Genomic DNA, 23,338 nt, shown 5'->3' with positions numbered 1-23,338 from the left:
AAATAGTGCTAGGCAAAGTGCAACAAAGTAAATCAATTAAAATAGTACAAAAAATAAAATCTCTAAAATGAAATCAGGAAAATCAATAAAACAAAACGGTATAATTAAATGCATTCCTTATTACATTGCTGCGAATGCATCTTGAAATAACAAGGTGTTAAGATGCCTCCGAAAAATCTTAATGTCATCAATCTCTCTCATATAGCTTGTCAGAGCATTCCAACAATTTGGGTCATAAATGGAGAACATATGACACCTTGTGCTAACAAGATGAGCAGATTTCCCAGCGGGTTCAGTAAGCAGGGTTTTCTGACTCGATTGCAAAGTTCTACCTGGAATATAGCTTTGAATCTTACTCCAATACAGACAACAGGTATAATTCTTCTAACACCAGTGAAATATGCTCATCTCAGCATCTGCCTGAAATTAGGCGAGCGGCGGAATTCAGTAATATATGTAAAGCTCTTAATGAAGAATTTGGTAAACCAAAATAAAGTGAGTTACAATAGTGGGGAGTTTTCCTGAAGTCTGAGGAAGTAAACGTTCACACTCTTAGGTTTCTCTCCAAGGAAAACGAACCTCTGGATGCTACACTAAACAAATGTACCAGATGCCAAGTAATTTATATTCAAGAAGTTTTACCATAAAGAAGTTTATTTTTGGGACACTGCGACTGTATAAGGACTTTTTATTTACAGCAGGGAACATAGACTAGCGCCTACATCCCTAAAGCAGAAGCTTCCCTCCACTTGAAGAATCTGAGAACCTATGTGATATAGTGAGTGTTTGGAACCTCAGACACCCTGAAGTAAACCTCTCTAGTCAAGGAGAGACCTGGGAGAGGTCTACAATATATATATATATCCTGTGGTCTACTATATATATATATATATATATATATATATATATATATAAAATATCAGAACATAAGAAATTGCCATGCTGGGTCAGACCAAGGGTCCATCAAGCCCAGTATCCTGTTTCCAAAAGAGGCCAAACCAGGCCACAAGAACCTGGCAAGTACTCAGCACTATGAAGTTAATAGACTTCTCCTCCAAGAGCTTATCCAAACCTTTTTCAAACCCAGCTACACTAACTGCACTAACCACATCCTCTGGCAACAAATTCCAAAGCGTAATTGTGCATTGAATGAAAAAGAATTTTCTCTGATTAGTCTTAAATATGCTACTTGCTAACTTCATGGAGAGCCCCTCTAGGCCTTCTATTATCCGATAGTGTAAATAACCAATTCACATCTACTCGTTCAAGACCTCTCATTATTTTAAAGATGTCTATCATATCCCCCCTCAGCCATCTCTTCTCCAAGCTGAACAGCCCTAACCTCTTCAGCCTTTCCTCATAGGGGAGCTGTTCCATCCCCTTTATCATTTTGGTCGCCCTTCTCTGTACCTTCTCCATTGCAACTATATCTTTTTTGAGATGCGGCGACCAGAACTGTACACAGCATTCAAGGTGCGGTCTCACCATGGAGCGATACAGAGGCATTATGACATTTTCTGTTTTGTTAACCATTCCCTTCTTAATAATTCCTAATATTCTGTTTGCTTTTTTGACTGCTGCAGCACACTGAGCAGACAATTTCAAAGTATTATCCACTATGATGACTAGATCTTTTTCCAGGGTGGTAGCTCCTAATATGGAACCTAATATCATGTAACTAATGCAAGGGTTATTTTTCCCTATACCTTGCACTTGACTGTCCACATTAAATTTCATCTGCCATTTGGATGCCCAATCTTCCAGTCTCACAAGGTTCTTTTGCAATGTATCACAATCCGCTTGTGATTTAACTTCTCTGAATAATTTTGTTTCATCTGCAAATTTGATAACTTCACTCGTCATATTCCTTTCCAAATCATTTATAAATATATTGAAAAGCACCAGTCCAAGTACAGATCCCTGTGACACTCCACTGTTTACCCTTTTCCACTGAGAAAATTGACCATTTAATCCTACTCTCTGTTTCCTGTCTTTTATACAGTTTGTAATCCACAAAAGGACATCGCCTCCTATCCCATGACTTTTTAGTTTTCTTAGAAGACTCTCATGAAGGACTTTGTCAAATGCCTTCTGAAAATCCAAATGCACTACATCTACCGGTTCACCTTTATCCACATGTTTATTAACCCCTTCAAAAAAATGAAGCAGATTTGTTAGGCAAGACTTCCCTTGGGTAAATCCATGTTGACTTTGTTCCATTAAACCATGTCTTTCTATATGCTCTGTGATTTTGATCTTTTGAATAGTTTCCACTATTTTTCCCTGCACTGAAGTCAGGCTCACTGATCTATAGTTTCCCGGATCGCCCCGGAGCCCTTTTTAAATATTGGGGTTACATTGGCCACACCAATATTTTAGGTATGTTATCATTTCTAAATAGTAATGATTGTACACAGAAAATCACTTATACATAAATGAAAATATGGAAAAACTTTTCATGAGAAGTTGACAGTTCACCCCATCTAAGTTAAATATATACAATTTGTCACTTCCACTAACATCTATAATTAAAGAAGGTGGGGAAGCTGACTTATCAGTATAATAAGTAACCTAAAGGTAAGAATTGGTTCTGTAGCTGGGGATTAGCATCCGCACAAATATTTTACCCAGTGATCATCTTGGTTTTTCAGATGTGGGTTTTTTGCATATTTTATTCCTCCCCAGCTTTTTGGCCATCTTCTTTTTGGCATAGGACTCAAGGGTATAAATTGCCGCGGAGCACGTACAGAGAGTCAGAGGGAAGGCGAGGTAGGTTGCAGAAGCCAGAAGGTTGGAGAGGAGACTTTAAGTAGGTCCTCAAGGCCTAGTCAAGTGAAGAGGTTTTTTTGAGATTAATAGTTTTGGAGAAGATTGAGAGGATTTTGATATTTTGGATCGGTTCTTGACTGAGAGGGAGGAGCCCCAGAAGGAAGGGCTGGATCCCTGTTTTTGAATCTTTGGTTTAGTTATCAGCAGGGTGGAAGAATTTTGAGAATCCTTTTATTTTTGAAGTTTGGGGACATTTTTCTATCATCCCTGTTGTATGTCGGAACTGGAGGAAAACCTATCTACCCTTACTGAGAAGCGTTTTGGCCTAGGACACAGTAGAGAAAGCGAGGGTCATCAAAAGAGGTGCTATGGACAAAGAAACATACTTCTTTTTGATTTCTATTTTTCTCATCATGTTTATGATTTATGGGATCATTGCCTAGATGCTATTTTTCAAGCTTACGTGAACCTTTTTATGATTTGAACACCGGCCTTGGACACTGAGTTTTCCTTCAAATGTGCCCTTTTGGATGAGCAGACTCCCTCACTGTGAGTACTGAGCAAAGGAGAATGACTGGACAGCATTGTTACACTACCACAGCACCTAGGGTCCTGGAGGCTCAGGACTCCTCCCTGCCAGAGAACCTTGGCCCTCAGGATTAAAGTTTGGTGTTTAATAGTGATCCCAGGAGAGTAACAACAGCCCTGGGACTTTGCTGTAGCCCCTGCATCTGGGACCCTCTGTCAGAGAGGGAGTTACAGATCCATAAGTAAACTAAACTATGTATATGGTGCAAAGACAAACTGAAAACACTATCCTTTTTGTTCAGATCTCAAGTGGTTTTGTCCACTGCAAATTTCCTTAATCATTTTAAACTAGGAGAGCATCCAGGACAAGAACTTATACACTGCAACAATAAGATCTGTAATTTTACAGGGATTTCACTTCCAGTTTTCTGGCACTCCGATGATCATTCTAAAGTGACTGTATTCACCTCAAGCTCTTCCAGATATGATCCAGAGATAGAGACCATTGTTTCAAGAACAGAGAAAGGAAGAACAGTTCAGTCAGATGGGATAGAGCCATGGCAAATGCATTTTAAGAGGAGAAACCTCTTACACCTTATATCTTCTTCACAATGAGGTGGAATGGAGAAGCAGCCGAGCAGCTGGCTGTGAACGAGGGCAGCCAGGGTTCAAATCTTGCTCCTGCTCCATGTGACCTTGGCCAAATCACTTCATGCTCCATTGACTTAAATACAAACCTAGGGCCTGATTCATCAAGGCATTTTCCCATAGACACAGAATGGTAGAAGCACTTTAGTGAATCAGGCCCATAGAGTGTAAGCCCTCTGGGGATAGGGGAATACCTACAGTACCTGAATGTAATCTGCTTTGAAGTGCCTGAAAAGGCAGAATATAAATTAAACAAATCCTCCTCCTTATCATTACACTTTATCCTACAGAGCTCAGCAGGTAGATTATCCCCAGGGAACATAACTGAGTGGAGATCAGAAGTACATTTTTGCTTTCCTCAGTATCACTGCAATCAATCAATGCAGGGAATCTGAAGGAGAATGAATTTAATGAACAAATGTCTTCCTCCCACCTACCTAACCAACTATGCCCGCTCTCTGCTCAGAGCACAACATAGACTGGAAAAATAGGTTAAGATAAACAGGATAATGTGTTTTTTTCTTCTGCTATTATGAGCGAGCATGTGTCTAAAAATAATTCTTATGTGCAGGAAACCACAAGAAACTATTTCACCTTCTTCAGTGCTCTGACGTGGGTGGCGACTGTATGACACTGTCTTTCTACTTCCAGAGATCTCCCTGTTATTAAACTCAGCCAACCACAATAAGACAATCAGTTTGTATTTTGCTACTAACAGTCAGAGAAAAAAAAAAAAGATTCTACTTGTGCGTGATATGGAATGTTTGCTTTTTCAGTACCAAGCTTGCAGAGAGAAAAGAACAAGGATGGGCCTCTCGTACCAGCAATAGCTAAGAGAATGCCGTTAGGCCCTCCTCTATCCTCAGATAATATGATGTTGTTAGATGAGGAAAAGGAGATGGAAGAACAAATGGTGCATGAAATGATGGAAACCTTAGAGGCAACATGCAGAGATCGGTAATGAAAAAGTAAAAATTTGATAAAAGGGAAAAGTGGGGACTCTGTGAATGGTATGGAAAGTTTGCTTTTTCAGTACCAATCGTGCAGAGAGAAAAAACACAAGGATGGGCCTCTCATACCAGCTTCAGCAAAGGCTTTGTATAAACACAAGAAGGAGACAAAGAGATAGGTTTGACACAGGTCTCCTTCTTGCAGCTCCTACTAGCTTCAACAAGGAGTCAGAGTGCTAAGGCCTGGCAGGAGCTGAACAGCACCTGGAAAAAGGAATTTGTAAAAAAAACACAGAGGGAGTTGTTGGGAAGGGAAAGGGCGGTAGGCCAGGTTGGGGGCTTGCATAGGCTGAAAATGTATAAACAACCGTGTACACATTTACAGGGTGTGCCTTCTTTGTGAGACACCCGTACTTGCAAGTTTGTGAATAAAACTTATACTGTTTCACTAAACTTGTGTTCATTCTCCTTCCTTCCAAGAAGGATTTGTTTACTTGTTTGTATCAGCTGGGGGCTCGCCCGGGATTCACTTCATCGCGGACACGGGGACCAGTAACTGAGGAAAGGAAGATTTGATTTCAACAGTCCTTACCAGCGGGGGTCGGTGTCCCGACTGACAAGGGATCCCAAGACAGTGAACTTAGTGAAACAGTCTCAGCGAGAGAGAGCCACAGCTGCAACCAGGCAACTCTGTGCCCTTCCAGACCCGCTGCTTGGGAACAACGAGTGTGTGAGGCCAGACCGAGGCTGAGGGCAGGAACATGATGAGACATGGAACTCAGTTCTTGGAAGACTCAGACGAGGACTCGAGGAAGTTGGAAGACTCAAACGAGGATACGTGGAACTTGGAAAACTCATACAAGATTGCAGGATACTTGGAAGACTTGGACAAGGGTTTGTGGAACTCGGAAGACTCAAGGCAAGGATCCAGGATACTTGAAAGACTCAGGCAAGGATTCAGGATTCGGTCACTAGTACAGGGTGAGTACTGCACTGCAGCGTGCTCTACACGGCCGCCCATGGCTTGTCGCGGACCACGCCAAAAGCGAAGCAGACTCCAGGTAAGAAAGTGAAGACTTGGAACCGGAAACATATCGAAGATTCAGGAGACGACTGCACCGAGGCGCGTCCTACACAGCTGCATGTGGCTAGTTGCAGACCACGCTGAAGCAGAGCAGGTTCTGGCTTGAGTCTAGGGCATAGACTCAAGCCAGTAATGAAGCAGGAACAAGGTACTCCGAAGACCGGGAACAGGATTCAAAACTTACGATTCAAGACTCAGAACTCGGATTCAGGAACAGACTTTGGCATTAAAAACATGGGCCTTCCGGAGACTTGCACTGCAGATGTGAAGACAGGCCTTGTGCCACGAAGCGCACATGGGAGCGGCAGTGGCAGTCCCGAGTGGCCTAGGCCGCGAGAAGACAGCAGCACGGTGTCGGGCCGGGTGAAGAGGACGTCCTGCGGGAGCAGTAGCGGCGTCGAGCAAGTAAGAGGCTGCTCGTGGAATGAGTTTCCGCAAGCAGCATCGTAACATTCAGCCTTGCTCCCAACCTTTTCTCTGTGCATTCCATGCCTTCTAGAATTCCAGTATTGTTATTGCCCCCACTGTCTCTACTGGGAGGCTGTTCCCACCCATTTTATCACGCTTTCATACAAACTATGAGGGGGGCAGGTGTACTAAGCATTTTTCCCATAGATACAAAATGGGGCAAGCCATTTAGTAAATCTCTCTGTTTATAAGAAAAGCACTTTGCAAACAGAGACAGCAACTTCATACAAACTGTGAGGCCAATATTCAAAGAAAGCTGAGCTTCTAAATTTAGGATCCTAAATTAGGTGCCTAAGAGCCTGATTTATCAAGGTATTTTCCTATAGACAGAGAGTGGGAGAAAGCCTTACTGAATCAGGCAGTAAGTTTGGTGCCTATTTTCAGCTGAACTTAGGAATCTACAGGGCTTCAGGCTACTAACCTTTGGAGTTAAGATCCTAAATTGGCCCTTTTGAATATAACAGACCCTACGGTCATGCCAGTAAGTCCTGGGTGAGTCACTATTCTAGATAGTGCAGTATAGGTTAGTTAAGGGGGTGTTGGATTGGCCGTCCCCCTGTGAGGTTATTTAAGCAGAGGCTGTGGGCAGTCCCTTTTGGTTTGCTTCAGGTTAGGAGGCTGTAGGAGTTGGTTTTTGTACATTGTACATACGGCCATATTTTGTAAAATGGCACCGGCCATATGGCCATATTGCCGTATTGCAAAATGGCGCTGGCCGTATGGCCGTATGGCTGGCGCCATTTTGCAATACAGCAATATGATTCGACTGCAGGAGGTCGCTTCCGGACCCCCGCTGGACTTTTGGCAAGTCTTGTGGGGGTCAGGAGGCCCCCCCAAGCTGGCCAAAAGTCCCTGGGGGTCCAGCGGGGGTCCGGGAGCGATCTCCTGCGCTCGTGACGTCGGGGGACAGGAACCAAAATGGCGCCGGCGCCATTTCTATTAACGCACCCGTGGCCCGAGAGTGGAAGATCACACCGGGACCCCCCCACTGGACCCCAGCTAATTTAAGACATTTTGGGGGGCTTCGGGAGGGTGGGGGATTTATTTTAAAGGGTCGGGGTGGGTTTTAGGGTTGTGTAAATATCTTTATTGGTACAGTCAGAAAATAAACAACAAGAAAACAACACAGTGGACAGCTGTTGAGACATATCACCTCACTGAACGTCCATACAAGTAGGTCAACCATATGCCCAACGTTTCTGTCCACCTTGGTACCGGTTACACGGGAAGACCAACTGTCAACCATTTTCTTATAAACTAATACATAAGAACCCACCTTATCCCCCCCCCCACCTTACTGTCCCATCTAACCCATACAGCACTGGTATCTGATAGAACAAAGAGCATAATAACTGAAATTAGTAGGAAAACAGGTCCAACGTTTTAAATACATATCAGACTGATATATGTAGGTCCGTATATAATGAACATGGGGTATGGTGCTAAACCGAATCACGGTATCAGAATCCTCTGCTGGCAAAGTTGCAATATAGTCCTGCCATATAATGTGGACTTTCGTATACCTGGCTGTAGAAACAGATTTCGCCGTCAAGAGCTCCATATGCATCAGTTTATGAAATTTGGCCTTCCACACCCCGCTATAAGCCGGTGTCGGTTGGGTCCATTGCGTCAGAATCACATCACGAGCAATAAGAATAATCTTCCGGAAAAGACACTGTTGGCGACCCATAAGGAATGAGTCAAGCTTCCTTGATAACCCCAACAACCAAATAAGGGGGTCTAAGGAAAGGTCAATGCCCCACATGGAATGAACCAACTGCTGCAAAGATATCCAGAAGACCTGCACATTAGGACAACTCCAAAAACAGTGGTAAAAGTCTGGGTGCATGGCGGTACACCGAATGCAATGCCTGTCCTCAGTGAATCCCATATAGTACGCTTGACATTGAGAGTAAAAGGCTTGATGCAAAAACTTATAGGTCTGATCTCGTAGGAGGACATTGGCCACTAGTTGAGGTAAGTCACGGAAACAGTCCAGTAAGTCCTTAGTACAGATGTCCTGCGGCAAAATTCTGTTCCACTTTGCTACTACATTGTCTAAGGTCGGCAGCGGAGGTAACTTCATCAGGGCAGAGTAATATTGCGAAGCGGACAATCGTTTCCCATCCTCACCCAGTAGAAAGTCATGCACCTTATGTCCATGGAAGAACGCCGGGTTCTTTTTATGCTCTTCTAGCATGAAATGCCGGAGTTGTAAATAGCCATAAAATCAGCTTGTGGAATAGCATATTTGTCCCTTAGCTCTTGGAAGCTGCAGATTTGAAACTGCCCAGCCTCATGGTGTAGCAATTGCAGCATACTGTTCAATCCTTTAGATGACCACAACTGAAATAAGAGTTGCGTCATACCTGGTTGAAATAATTTATATCCTCGGATAGGTAAGCAGGTTGACGTCCCCTGAGGCACTTTCAGCCTCTGACAGAGTGATTTCCACATTTTGCGCAAGGGTTGTACCACAACACTACTACTGAGTAATTTGGGAAGGAGGGAATCCGGTAGATGTAAAGTAGCTCCCGGAGCATGAGGCGACAACCAAGCCGCGTAATGAGCCAGCGGAGAGTAAAGATTAGTGTGACAAACCCAGTCACGTAGATGGCGAGCTAAACACGCCTGGCTGTAGCGCTCCAGGTCCGGGCAGTTCAGTCCCCCCTGACCTTTAGGTAACATCAACATATGTAGAGGTATACGAGCTTTTTTGCCATTCCAAATATATTGTTGAAGCCCCCTGTTAATGTCTTTAATGTCCTGTTTCCTAAGCCAGACCGGTAGCATATGAAAAAGGTACAACCATTTCGAAATTTCCATCATTTTTACTAACAAGATTTTTCCAGAAGGGGACAATGGATATGACGCCATGCCAGAAGATTCTTAAGCATTTTCTGCTTCAAAGGAAGAACATTTAGCCCATATAACTGGCCTGGGGAAGCCGGGATAGAAATGCCTAAATACTTTAAAGAAGCGCTTACCCACTTCAAGGGAAAGGCTCCATACCAGGTGGATTGTAATGTCCCCAATATGTCCAAAGCTTCGGATTTTTCCACATTAACTTTTAATCCAGCAAATTCCCCAAACATAGCTTGTAAATGTAAAACATGAGGTAAGGAGGCAGCGGGATTGCACAGAAAGACTAACATGTCATCAGCAAAAGCCGCTACCTTAAAATTCTCATGCTTATAGTGAAGACCCTGAATAATGGGGGATTCTGCTAGTTTCCTTAGTAGGGGATCTAAGGTTAAAATATACAGTATAGGGGACAAAGGACACCCCTGCCACACTCCACGGGCAATACAAAACGCTTCTGAGATGGTGTCATTTGCTACGATATGAGACTTTGGTTGCTTATATAAAAGTGAAATCGCTTGTATGAGCTTGTGAGGGAACCCAAAGCGGTGAAGGATGGAAAACATGTATTCCCAGGAGACCCTATCGAAAGCCTTTTCTGAATCGAACCCTACCGCCATTGATTCAATATGATAATAATGGGACGTTTCTATGGCAGAAAGCAATCTGATAACATGTCCTCCCGCATTCCGGCCCCCTACAAAACCCGCCTGGTGTTGTGAAATTATAGAGGGCAAAACTGAGTTCATCCTTTGTGCCAAGATCCGAGCATACAATTTCAAGTCACAATTTAGGAGAGATATGGGGCGATATGAGGATGCTAAGGTAGCATCTTTCCCCGGTTTGGGTAGTACAGTAATAAACGCCGTATTGAATTGCAGGGGAAAACTGTTTATTTCGCATGCATGGTTGTAAAAAGCCGCTAGGGGGTCCCCAAGCAAGGAACTAAGAATTTTATAATATTCTAATGTAAACCCATCCGGCCCAGGGGATTTATGGTTCTTCCCTGCCTTAATAACTCCACGGACCTCGCCTGCAGTAATGGGTCTACTAAGGAAATCCCACTTAGCCACTGGGACCTGAGGAAGCTTGAGGTCTTGAAAAAATGCCTCTTCGTCAGCCGAGCCCCCCTTCCGATCTTCGGTATATAAGTTTTCATAAAATTTACGCAATACAGTACCAATGTCCTGACACGTAGTGACATAATGGCCAAGGTGGTTTTTAAGACCTCCTATAAAAGTCTTCCTCCGCTTTATAGCCACCATCCGAGCTAGCAATTTACTAGATTTATTTCCATATTGAAAAAATTTGTTCAGAGGCCTTGAGCGATTTTTGGGCCCGTAGATGGAGATGAGAATTGAGGGCAAGAAGGCACGCTTTATAGGCATCCTTATGAACCTGTGAGGGGGATTGTGCTAATAGGCGTTGTGCAGCTTGGAGTTGGGAGTCCAATTGCAATATAAGGGCATTCAGCTTTTTCCGCTGCGCGATAGAATATGCAATCACTTCTCCCCTGATAACTACCTTACTTGTTTCCCAGAACAAGGCGGGGTTGCTCACATGCTGCGCATTAGTCTGTGCAAACTCATCCCACTTCTTTTGCAGATAGGTGTGGAAATCTTTGTCTGCAGCTAAAGACCCAGGGAAACGCCACGTCTTTTGTCCCCCCTTAATGTTGGATAGTCAGATATCCACCCATACTGGGGCATGATCCGCAATCACGATAGACTCAATATTTGCTGTATCCACCTTATCAAATACCGGTTTGGAAAGCAGTATGTAGTCTATTCTTGACTGTGTAGCATGGGCCCTGGAGACATGCGTGTACGCTTTATCCTCTGGATGGAGCAGGCGCCACACATCCAAGAGTCCTAATCGGGTAGAGAATTGGCGAACCCCTGAAGCCGTGGTTTGTTTAAAACTTTTTGGGACATTGGATTTATCCAAAACAGCTTGGTATACGCTGTTAAAGTCACCAGTAAGAATAATATCTCCCTGTGCTTCAGTTAATAAAAGATTGACCACCCTGGTAACAAACACTGTGTCTGGCGTATTCGGGGCGTAAAGAGTACCAATGGTCACCGCTTTACCCGCTAATGTGCCTATAACTATGATGAATCGACCTTCAGGGTCTTTTATTTCCCTGATAAGGGTAAAGGGTATAGTCTTATTCACTATGGGGTAGATTTTCAGACGAGCGCGAACAGCCTACTTTTGTTTGCGCTCCAGGCGCAAACAAAAGTACGCTGGATTTTAGTAGATACGCGCGTAGTCGCGCGTATCGGCTAAAATCCTGGATCGGCGCGCGCAAGGCTATCGATTTCGTATAGCCTGCGCGCGCCGAGCCGCGCAGCCTACCCCCGTTCCCTCCTAGGCCGCTCCGAAATCGGAGCGGCCTAGAAGGGAACTTTCCTTTGCCCTCCCCTCACCTTCCCCTCCCTTCCCCTACCTAACCCACCCGCCCGGCCCTGTCTAAACCCCCATCCTACCTTTGTCGGGGGATTTACGCCTCCCGGAGGGTGGCGTAAATCCCCGCGTGCCAGCGGGCCTCCTGCGCGCCGTGCCGCGACCTGGGGGCGGGTACGGAGGGCGCGGCCACGCCACCGGGCCGTAGCCATGCCCCCGTACCCGCCCCCAAAACGCTGCCGACACGCCCCCGCAACGCCGCGCGCTCCGGCCCCGCCCCCCGACACGCCTCCCGACACGCCCACTCCGAAAACCCCGGGACTTACGCGAGTCCCGGGGTTCTGCGCGCGCCGGTGAGCCTATGTAAAATAGGCTCACCGGCGCGCAGGGCCCTGCTCGCGTAAATCCGCCCGGTTTTGGGCGGATTTACGCGAGCAGGGCTCTGAAAATCCGCCCCTAATAGTGCTACACCCCCTTTCTTCCCTTGTGCTTCAGAGAAATAGCAAGCAGTGGCCCATTCTCTGCAAAGTTTCTTACTTTCCGCCACTGTTAAGTGTGTCTCCTGAAGGCAGGCGATTCCCACCTTTAACCGCTTTAAATGTTGGAAAACCTTCATTCTCTTAATAGGGGTGCCTAAGCCATCCACGTTCCAGGAGATTATTCTGCATTTACTACCCATCCCTGCCACCTGGATCCATGAACCAAGGCAACGTGCAAAGAAGCGGAAGGGCAAGCTCCCAGCCTGACTCACCCTCCCAAACCGTTAGTAGGACTTGCCAAGTAAAGAAAGCCCACACACCAGCAATCCCCAGAGACAAAAAAATGAAAGAAATCAAAAGCATACATCTATCTTGTGATACCAGTGCCCTACCCCCCACCCACCCCTGTTTTCCCCAACAACAAAGTACCCTCCCTGACACATAGGTCAGGGTATTGGAGTCAAACATGAGTGCTCGGCTTCCCAGGACTCTCCCCTCTCCTCCATATGTTGGAAACACCTCTGTGTAAGGCTGTTGTTCAGGAACTGGTGTTCAAAGAATTAAGAAACTGCGTTGCCTCCTCGACGGTTTCACAGGTATGCCATTTGCCATCGTGATTAATACGAAGCTTGGCTGGGAATTGCATCGTGAAACGCAGATTTTTATCTATGATCTTGCTGCACACTGGGGCAAACGCCCTACGCATGGCCGCCACTCTCGCTGAATAATCCGGTGCTAAACGGACGTTTGCACCCTGGAACTGCAGCGAACCGCATTTCCTCGCAGCTTGCATTATTAGTTGCTTATGGTGAAAATTGAAGATTTTCATAATTACCACTCTTGGTCGCGACTGATCTGAGCCCCTGGCTCCCATGCGATGTGCCCGCTCAATGTCCAGCACCCCTTCCAACTCAGGGAGGCCTAAAGCCTCCCGCAGCCATTTTAGAAGGGAGGGACGGAGTAAATGTTCGTCCAGCGTTTCAGGGATACCCAGGCATCTTATATTTGACCTGCGGGCCAGGTTCTCGAGATCATCAGTCTTTGCAATCTGTTCGTGAAGTAATTTATCCAGGGTACTCACTTTCCCTTGCAGGCCCACCACGTCATCCTCCAACGTGGACGTTCGTTCCTCCACTTGATTTAGCCGCGGAGCAAAGTCAGTAATCACTTCTCTTAGGGCCCCGATTTGCTCAGATATGCCTGTAAATTTGCAGTCTAACGCTGCTAAAACCGCATCTTTAATTTCGGTGACCGTGAGGGGTGGCGACGCATTAGCCAGCGAGTCTCCCTCATTCCCCTTAGCAGCCGTCGCGGGCGCCATCTTGGGATCCGGCCCCTTGCTTTTTTCTTTCTCGCGTTTCGCCAACTTGGGAGGCATGGGTGAGGGCGACTTGGACATAAAGGAGGCAATCGACATAAGCTGCGCGTTCCAGATTAAAGAGGTGCTTTTTTAGCGAATTTTACCGGCGTGTAGAGGAGAAGAGGAGCCTGGTCGGCCGGAGCGGGTTAAGAGATGTCCGATCCCGTTCACCACATCACGTGACTCTTTTAGGGTTGTTTTAGTGTGCCGGTTTTCCTGCCCTCCCCCGATTTACGATTTACACGATTTTAAAAAAAACAAAACCGCGACGATCCAATTCCCTCCCCCCCAGCCAAAATCGATCGTTAAGATGATCGATCACACGATTCACATCTCTAGTGGAAACTTTCTAGAATTTACAAGAGAGCTTTTCTGTGGCTGGCCCCTCTTTGTGGAATTCATTACCAGATTCTCTCCGACTCATATCGAACACACAATTTAAGAAAACTTTAAAAACCTACTTATTTCAAAAAAGCATTTAATACTCTCCTTACAAACCGACCATAAAGTATCCCCTCTCTGTTCCCTCCTAGCCTTTTACCTACTTCATACACCACTTACATTCCCCTTATACCCCTACCTTCCTTCCCATTACGGCCTAAGATTCTTGCGGATCCTGGCACCTTTATAATGCACTTAAAACAGAGTTCTGTTTATTTGTTGTCAGTTAGATATGTTACAATTTTGTCTGTTTTATTGTTTTAATTTAAACAGATTATGTATGTTTTAAAATGTAAACCGTTTTGATTAAATTTTATTTGTAAAAGCGGTTTACAAACACTTGTAAATAAATAAATAAATAAATAAATAAATAAATAAGAGTAATTCTTATTTCCAGAGCCTTCTCTAATCACTGCTCACACAACGGATCATTTCTTGTTAAGAATCTGGCTTTACTGTACCATTGAATGACATACAACAGGGTTCATAGTTTTTTATGGGAAATTTGCTCCTTTATTTATTTATTTACTAAGTTTACATGCTGCCCATCTATAATCTTAAGAGTTTCACAAAAGATATTCATAATCATAAAATACATAAAACTAAATAAAATAACTAACAAAGCATCACTATAGAATCACATAAAATTATTAAAAAAACATAATAACAAAAAACAAACATAAAACAACCCGATTGCCTCACTGCCCTTCTGTTATGACCCACTAAAAACTGATACATTGCTGCATTAAAGACAAACTCATTGTCACTGTAAACATTTTCACCTCACTCCTCCATTTTTCTGGTCATCTAATAGATTTGCAAAGCCTCATTAAAACTTGCAAAGCCTCATTAGGATCCATTTTAAAAATTGAAACAGTTAAACAAGCAAATTGAAATAGATGAGTTAAAAACTAGTTAAAGGCTAACTGAAATAGATGAGTTTTTACCAACTTATGAAGTTTTAACAAGGAATTATCATCTTTAATTTATTTGGCAATGCATTCATTCACGGGACTCATCCAATCTCACTTGTTTAAACGAAGGAATACACAATAATCCTGCAAGGTTGACCTAAGGCTACTTGTAGGCTGGAACAATTGAATTTAAGAGCTGCATTAAGAGATGGTGATACTAGCTCCATTCAGTCCTTTAAAAACAAGGAGTAAAATCTTGAACTTAATTTGCCATATAATAGGAACCAGTACAAATTTACAAGCACTGGCATAGTATGCTCATGGATCGATCTTCCTGTCATTATACGAGCTGCAGAATTTTGTCCGTACTGCAATGCACGTAACGCTTTCTGGAGTAAGCCAAGGAATAAGGTGTTGCAGTAATCAACTTCGGAAATCACGAGAGTAGGCATAACATTTTTAAAGAAGCATTATTCAAGAAAGGCCATGGCCTGCACAACATCTGCAATTTGAAATACGCCCCCTTCACAATGTTACTAATATGTGGCTGAAGGGAGAGTGAGGTGTCCATGATTACCCCCAAATTAAAGACTTGATTTAATGCGGGGATCTGTTCTCCATCGACCAAAAGGGAACTGGGCACAGTTTTTGAAGGAATTCTTGGCAAGTAAAGGATCTCTTTCGTATTAGTATTCAAGAGAAGTTTGCGCCTAGCCAACCATTCCTTCACTGTTGATAAACAGACAGCAATCTTATTTAGTTGCTTCCCTATATGAATTTTTAATGGGAATAAAAAATTGGATGTCATCTGCAAATACTGACCGAGGGCTCATAACCGAGGAAAGGATGCCAGCCCGAGCCCTAACTTACTGATATACAACAGCTGACACCCCTACTCACTGGCCCCCAAATGCACACAAGCTGTGATTTCTCTTCTTTCCCCTGCCCTAAACTCACAAACTCTGAAACTACGATCAGATCTCAAATTTGGGCACCTATAGGCCATGGGGTGTCTCCCCAGAAATTATTGGTGGGATTGGGGGGGTTTTCTCTTCCTGGATTACCCCTACCTAAATCCTTCCTTCCCCCAATCTGGAGTCACTGCACTGCTTTAATCTTGAAAATTCCTGCAAGAAACCTTAGAACAGGATCTGTGGGCACAGACTCACAGATCCCATGCCAAGGCTTCTGGCAGAAATTTTCAAGGTGAGAATGGTGTGGAAGCAGGCCCAGACAGTGATACCTGGCGTCTATGAAAATTTGTCACCAGAGGCAGTCGTTTAAATCCAGGCCTATCTGAAACCCCTTCCCAGCACCAAACATACACAGATCTTAATATCCATTCCCATCCCCACCCGAAATACATGTAGAGATCCCTTGGGTCCCTACTAGGAACAGGTATAGGAGCAAATCATTTTTGTTTTGGGAGGAAACATAACAAAAATAATGTGGGTGTATAGCTCATCCATGTATAGCTCATCCATGTGGAAGAAAGGTGGAAAGAAGGCAAAACGATTACCGGCATGGTTAAAAGGGGAGGTGAAAGAAGCTATTTTAGCCAAAAGATCTTCATTCAAAAATTGGAAGAAGGATCCAACAGAAGAAAATAGGATAAAGCATAAACATTGGCAAGTTAAATGTAAGACATTGATAAGACAGGCTAAGAGAGAATTTGAAAAGAAGTTGGCTGTAGAGGCAAAAACTCACAGTAAAAACTTTTTTAAATATATCCGAAGCAGAAAGCCTGTGAGGGAGTCAGTTGGACCGTTAGATGATCGAGGGGTTAAAGGGGCACTTAGAGAAGATAAGGCCATCGCGGAAAGATTAAATGATTTCTTTGCTTCGGTGTTTACTGAAGAGGATGTTGGGGAGGTACCCGTAATGGAGAAGGTTTTCATGGGTAATGATTCAGATGGACTGAATCAAATCACGGTGAACCTAGAAGATGTGGTAGGCCTGATTGACAAACTGAAGAGTAGTAAATCACCTGGACCGGATGGTATACACCCCAGAGTTCTGAAGGAACTAAAAAATGAAATTTCAGACCTATTAGTAAAAATTTGTAACTTATCATTAAAATCATCCATTGTACCTGAAGACTGGAGGATAGCAAATGTAACCCCAATATTTAAAAAGGGCTCCAGGGGCGATCCGGGAAACTACAGACCGGTTAGCCTGACTTCAGTGCCAGGAAAAATAGTGGAAAGTGTTCTAAACATCAAAATCACAGAACATATAGAAAAACATGGTTTAATGGAACAAAGTCAGCATGGCTTTACCCAGGGCAAGTCTTGCCTCACAAATCTGCTTCACTTTTTTGAAGGAGTTAATAAACATGTGGATAAAGGTGAACCGGTAGATATAGTATACTTGGATTTTCAGAAGGCGTTTGACAAAGTTCCTCATGAGAGGCTTCTAGGAAAAGTAAAAAGTCATGGGATAGGTGGCGATGTCCTTTCGTGGATTGCAAACTGGCTAAAAGACAGGAAACAGAGAGTAGGATTAAATGGGCAATTTTCTCAGTGGAAGGGAGTGGACAGTGGAGTGCCTCAGGGATCTGTATTGGGACCCTTACTGTTCAATATATTTATAAATGATCTGGAAAGAAATACGACGAGTGAGATAATCAAATTTGCAGATGACACAAAATTGTGCAGAGTAGTTAAATCACAAGCAGATTGTGATAAATTGCAGGAAGACCTTGTGAGACTGGAAAATTGGGCATCCAAATGGCAGATGAAATTTAATGTGGAAAAGTGCAAGGTGATGCATATAGGGAAAAATAACCCATGCTATAATTACACGATGTTGGGTTCCATATTAGGTGCTACAACCCAAGAAAGAGATCTAGGTGTCATAGTGGATAACACATTGAAATCGTCGGTTCAGTGTGCTGCAGCAGTCAAAAAAGCAAACAGAATGTTGGGAATTATTAGAAAAGGAATGATGAATAAAACGGAAAATGTCATAATGCCTCTGTATCGCTCCATGGTGAGACCGCACCTTGAATACTGTGTACAATTCTGGTCGCCGCATCTCAAAAAAGATATAATTGCGATGGAGAAGGTACAGAGAAGGGCTACCAAAATGATAAGGGGAATGGAACAACTCCCCTATGAGGAAAGACTAAAGAGATTAGGACTTTTCAGCTTGGAGAAGAGACGACTGAGGGGGGATATGATAGAGGTGTTTAAAATCATGAGAGGTCTAGAACGGGTAGATGTGAATCGGTTATTTACTCTTTCAGATAGTAGAAGGACTAGGGGACACTCCATGAAGTTAGCATGGGGCACATTTAAAACTAATCGGAGAAAGTTCTTTTTTACTCAACGCACAATTAAACTCTGGAATTTGTTGCCAGAGAATGTGGTTCGTGCAGGTAGTATAGCTGTGTTTAAAAAAGGATTGGATAAGTTCTTGGAGGAGAAGTCCATTACCTGCTATTAGGTTCACTTAGAGAATAGCTACTGCCATTAGCAATGGTTACATGGAATAGACTTAGTTTTTGGGTACTTGCCAGGTTCTTATGGCCTGGATTGGCCACTGTTGGAAACAGGATGCTGGGCTTGATGGACCCTTGGTCTGACCCAGTATGGCATTTTCTTATGTTCTTATGTTCTTATGTTCTTAAGTATTTGGTGAGTTCCTCTGGAATATAAAGCCAGACCACCATCTTATGGTATGGATTTTGTTTATTTTTTCCCAGAGGCAGCATGTGTTGGCTATCCTCTACTATTTTCTGTTGTTTGACTCTTAACTTGTCCATTGAGACTTTTACTTTGAAAATCCCTTTTATATTTTTATAGTGATTAGAGTGTTGGGTACACATTGGCTAGAAACTAAAGTCTGACAGAGGGACTCCTATTTCTTTTTTTAACTATATTTATTTTTAATAAGTAGAGTTTAGTTATCCTGTTTTTATTTTTTATTGAATTTTATTGTATTTATTCTGTTTCTAACTGATTTTTAATGATTTTTTTTATTATGTAAACCGTTTTGTGTTCTGTGTAATGGTATATAAAAATTGTATAAATAAATAAAATAGGGACTCAGGGGTTTTTTGTTTTTTTTTTGCTACTTTAACATCAAAGGAAAAGGCTGCTTCCCTGAAAAGGAACCTGTGGATCTTCAGTATCCAGAGGAGAGATGACTTACAGCCATACAGAGGAGAAGGACAGGGGGAGAAAGGAGTTAGGATGGACTGCCTATAGGGCCCATGAATATCTACTGGAGACTTGGGGAAGAGGAGAAACAGGAGTCTCATTCTGATACTGTAAGGGAGACGAGGAGTATACCTGGTGCCATTCAGGTACAGTGAGGAAACTAAGGAGTTCAGAGGAGAAAACTACATGGCAAGGTAGAAGATAAATGATTGTGTAAACATGGATTTCCCATTTAACACTTCACCAGCATTGAGAGGGAAGCTTTAACCTTCCCTATGCCAATGGGATGGGAGAAACATCAGATTAAAGACTGAATTAATTGGCTTTAACATTTTTAACTTAAGCAAGACTGTGAGAAGTCACACATTTATTTAAAACACCTCTACCACTGAACCGCTGTAAAGAACATTTTCATCATTTCACGCTATATCAGTAAAACTAATGTTGTAATCCAAAGTAAACTTCCAGTGTGCTTTTTTTTTTTTTTTTTTTACTGCAAAGTGATGTTAGTGCTTATCAGTGCTGCATAAAAGAACTGTGAATTGGAAATGAAGTACTCCAATGTGGAGGCCTTGAAAGTTATCTTTCCCCTCCGCTCAGGGACCCTTACAGTTTGAGATATTTTAACCTTATGAGACGTTTATCACCTGAACCTGAGATTTGAGATATGGCCCCTTGTACCATTATCCATGTGCAACCAGCCCAGGGGTTTCACACATAATCCCAGCAGCTCTTTCCACCCCATACCTAACAAGCACAGTTCCTGACACCCCCCTCTCCAAACACAGAAAATCCCTGATATTAATTTCCATCTCCTCCACAAGCACACACAACCTTTTATAGCCCTTCCCATCCTTCTAGGCATGCACAAACCCGGACACCCCAATCCACCCCTACAGCCAGACACCTCTTTCTTCCCCTTCAGAAATGCTCACACATCCTGACCCCTGTTCCAACCCACTCCCCAAACACTCAAAACTCCTGACACCTCTTCCTATCCCGACCCAGACACTCACAACCCTTGACACCCTTCTCCTCCTCTTCCCTCCCTAAACATACACACACCCCCTGACAACTCTTTCCACCACTTGGGCATGCAAAAGATTATTAAAATCCACTCGTTTTATTTTATAAACTGTTTGCAAATCACCTATTGATGTATTTCCTTTGCTGCCTTTCCCTTCTTCCCTGTAACCTCACTGCCTTCTCTCTTCCCTGCCCTCCAAGAGATCCCTGCAGTAAGTAGCAGCAGCATCCCCTTCCCGATAGTCCACAAAAAAATTCTCTTCTGCTCCATGTTAACAGACCACCAAACCATAAGAGTTAGAATCCAAAAGTGAAGAGATGAAAGTGCCTGAGGTCTGTGACATCAGGAGTGAAACACAGCAAGGGTAAGAACCTACCTAGAACTGGAACCCTTCCAGCCCACAGCAAGGAGGGCCTCTGGGGTCAGCTGACCCTTGCTTATAGGACAGGTACTGCCTGCGACCAGCCAGTTCTCCTGCTGACAAGGGTTCCTGCGCCCTCGCTCTTCTCTATGCTCCGTCTTCGCTCTGACATCAGTGAGGAAAGAGGAAGTAGAATGCACTTTATTCTTTTGTTTTCTTTTTTTTTTTTCCGAAGCCGGGGGAAATAGAAAACGAAAACCTCAAACCGGTCACCCACATCCTCAGCCTGAACTCAGGGAAAGTAGCAAAAGAAAACGAAACAAACTTGGAAAGCTGTGCTCTGTGGGAAATACACAATTTCCAATGGCGTTCTTTACATTCAGTGCAAATTGCCAAAATATGTGTGTGTGTGTGTGTGTGCGCGCGCGCGAGAGAGAGAGAGAGAGAGAGAGAGACTTGGGGAGGTTGGATAAGTGAGTGAAAGAGTGAGAGTCAGCTTTTGGTTTTGTAAGTTTGAAAGAGGTCAATTTTGTGTGTGTGTGTGTATGTGTCAGAGATTCAAGACTTGTGGGTGGTTCTTTGTGTGCGAGGAGGCTCTGCGTGTGTGTGTGTGTGTGTGTGTGTGCGAGAGAGAAAGAGACTTGGGGAGGTTGGATAAGTGAGTGAGAGTGAGCTTTTGGTTTTGTAAGTTTGAAAGAGGTCAATTTTGTGTGTGTGTGTGTATGTGTCAGAGAGGCAAGACTTGTGGGTGGTTCTTTGTGTGTGAGGGAGGCCTGTGTGTGTGTGTGTGTGTGTGTGTGTCAGAGAGGCATGACTTGTGGGTGTTTCTTTGTGTGTGAGGAGGCTCTGTGTGTGTGTGTTGTGTATGTGTCAGAGAGGCAAGACTTGTGGGTGGTTCTTTGTGTGTGAGGGAGGCTGTGTGTGTGTGTGTGTGTGTGTGTTTGTGTGTGTGTATGTGTCAGAGAGGCAAGACTTGTGCGTGAGGGAGACTCTGTGTGTGTGTGTGTGTGTGTGTATGTATGTAGGTGTGTGTGTGTGTGGGTGTATTTGAGAGATAGTTACTCTCCCTTCTTTTCTTTCCTTTTCTGTTCCCCTGGTTAGGGTATGCTTTTCCTTTTGGGCCTTTCCTGTTGGGCTCTTTTTGTCTGTTGGATATAGCTTTGCCAAATTTCATTTAAAGATGGTTCTTATTCGGCCCCCCCTCAGGATGAGGAGGTTGTGGTGGTTTTCATGTGGCCTTGGCCATTCTTCTCCAGCTTTAAATAAAGAAGAGGAAGGACAAAGTGGAAGCTTTCCCCTGGAAGAGAGGCAAAGGTGATTGAAAGATGGAAGAATGATGGCTCCCTGGACTTACCAGAGGAATCAGGAGGAAGTCTGTGAAGCCTTAAATGCCTTCTGTTCTGCTGCAGAAACAGGATTGTCCAGTCTGGAATCCTCATCATCCAGAAGAGGAATTCCAGGCAGTCTTGGACTGAAGAAGATCATATGAATAATTTCTGCTTTGATCTAAGGAAATTATCAACATGGAGGTCCATATTCAGATACAGTCCGATTAACAAAACTTATCTGGAAAACTTAAGGGGCATATTCAGTAGTGCAGCTGCACTAGTGAATATAGCTGGCTAACTCTAGGACAGGTCTTTGGTCCATCTAATTCTGAATATCAGAGTTAGCTGACTAACGTAACTGGCTAATTCAACGCCTCCCAGTTACACTCTTGGAAAAGAAAATTGGTTCTTATCTGATAATTTTCATTCCTGTAGTACCACGGATCAGTCCAGACTCCTGGGTTTTGCCTCCCCACCAGCAGATGGAGACAGAGAAAGTTGTGACAGACTCTGCCATATATACCTGGGTGCCACCCACAGTCTGCCAGTATTACTCAGTGTCAAAGCAGTATGGTCCAACAAACTAACTATATACAGGAACCATAAACTGAAATGGATCACTAACCCCAAACGTGATCCTTGCCCATAAAAACAGGGTAACCAAGACTGATCTGCAGACCAGAATAAAACAACACTAAACGAGCAGACTCTCCATTATGTCTATGCATCAACCGTCTCAGTGTCCAAGAAGGGCGGGATTCTGGACTGATCCGTGGTACTACAGGAACGAAAATTATCAGGTAAGAACCAATTTTCTTTTCCCTGTACGTACCCGGATCAGTCCAGATACCAGAGCTTACTTACCTGGGATGGGATCCAGAGAGGCCCGCTCTCAGCACGCCTGCACTGAAACTGTCCGCATCCCAGAGCCTGAACATCCAGACGGTAATGTCTTGCAAAAGTATGCAATAATTTCCATGTGGCCGCTCTGCAAATCTCCTACCTCTCTTTGGACCACTCCAGAATACAAATAGGTGATCGAGACTCGAAAGTTATTAGTTACTTCAAGATAACACAGTAGAGCCCGATGAACATCCAACTTCTGTAATTCCTTAGAAAACGAATCTGACCTATCCAGATTAGAAAAAGACGGGAGCTCCACAGACTTATTCAAATGAAAAGAGGAAACCTCCTTCAGGAGAAAGGAAGGAACCGTCTGCAGGGATACACCAGAATCCAAAATCCGTAAGAACGGCTCCCTGCACGATAAAGCTTGAAGCTTGGACACCCTCCGCGCAGAGGAAATTGCCACCAAAAACACCACTTTTAATGTGAGATCTTTCAACGTAGCATTTCGCAAGGGCTCGAAAGGCACCGAACACAACGCCCTAAGAACTAAATTGAGATTCCATGAAGGACAAGGTGAACTCACCGGAAGCCACAGATGCTTCACTCCTCACAAGAAGCATGAGACATCCGGGTGCGCCGCCAGTGCTGCCCCCTGAATGGAACCACGCAAGGAACCAAGAGTCACCACCTGCACCTTCAAG

At 43.9% G+C, this 23,338-nt stretch overlaps 1 protein-coding gene across 2 annotated transcripts in view; it reads right to left on the bottom strand.

Moving 5' to 3' along the window:
* Nucleotides 1-23,338, bottom strand: part of TESPA1 (thymocyte expressed, positive selection associated 1) — a 145,073-nt gene that overhangs the window by 94,030 nt on the left and 27,705 nt on the right. Inside the window, exons 3-4 of one of the 2 annotated variants that reach the window (XM_029595120.1) lie at nt 21,815-21,966; nt 20,476-20,625 (exon numbers count right to left, since the gene is read on the bottom strand). The gene's annotated coding sequence lies outside the window, so the exon portion shown is untranslated. The remainder of the gene's footprint in view (nt 1-20,475; nt 20,626-21,814; nt 21,967-23,338) is intronic. The other variant, XM_029595121.1, reaches the window with a different exon arrangement.

The sequence above is a fragment of the Rhinatrema bivittatum genome, chromosome 3, assembly GCF_901001135.1.
Source record: "Rhinatrema bivittatum chromosome 3, aRhiBiv1.1, whole genome shotgun sequence".
NCBI lineage: Eukaryota > Metazoa > Chordata > Amphibia > Gymnophiona > Rhinatrematidae > Rhinatrema > Rhinatrema bivittatum.
Note: the sequence above shows the minus strand (reverse complement) of the source record. Positions and strands in the feature narration are given on the sequence as shown.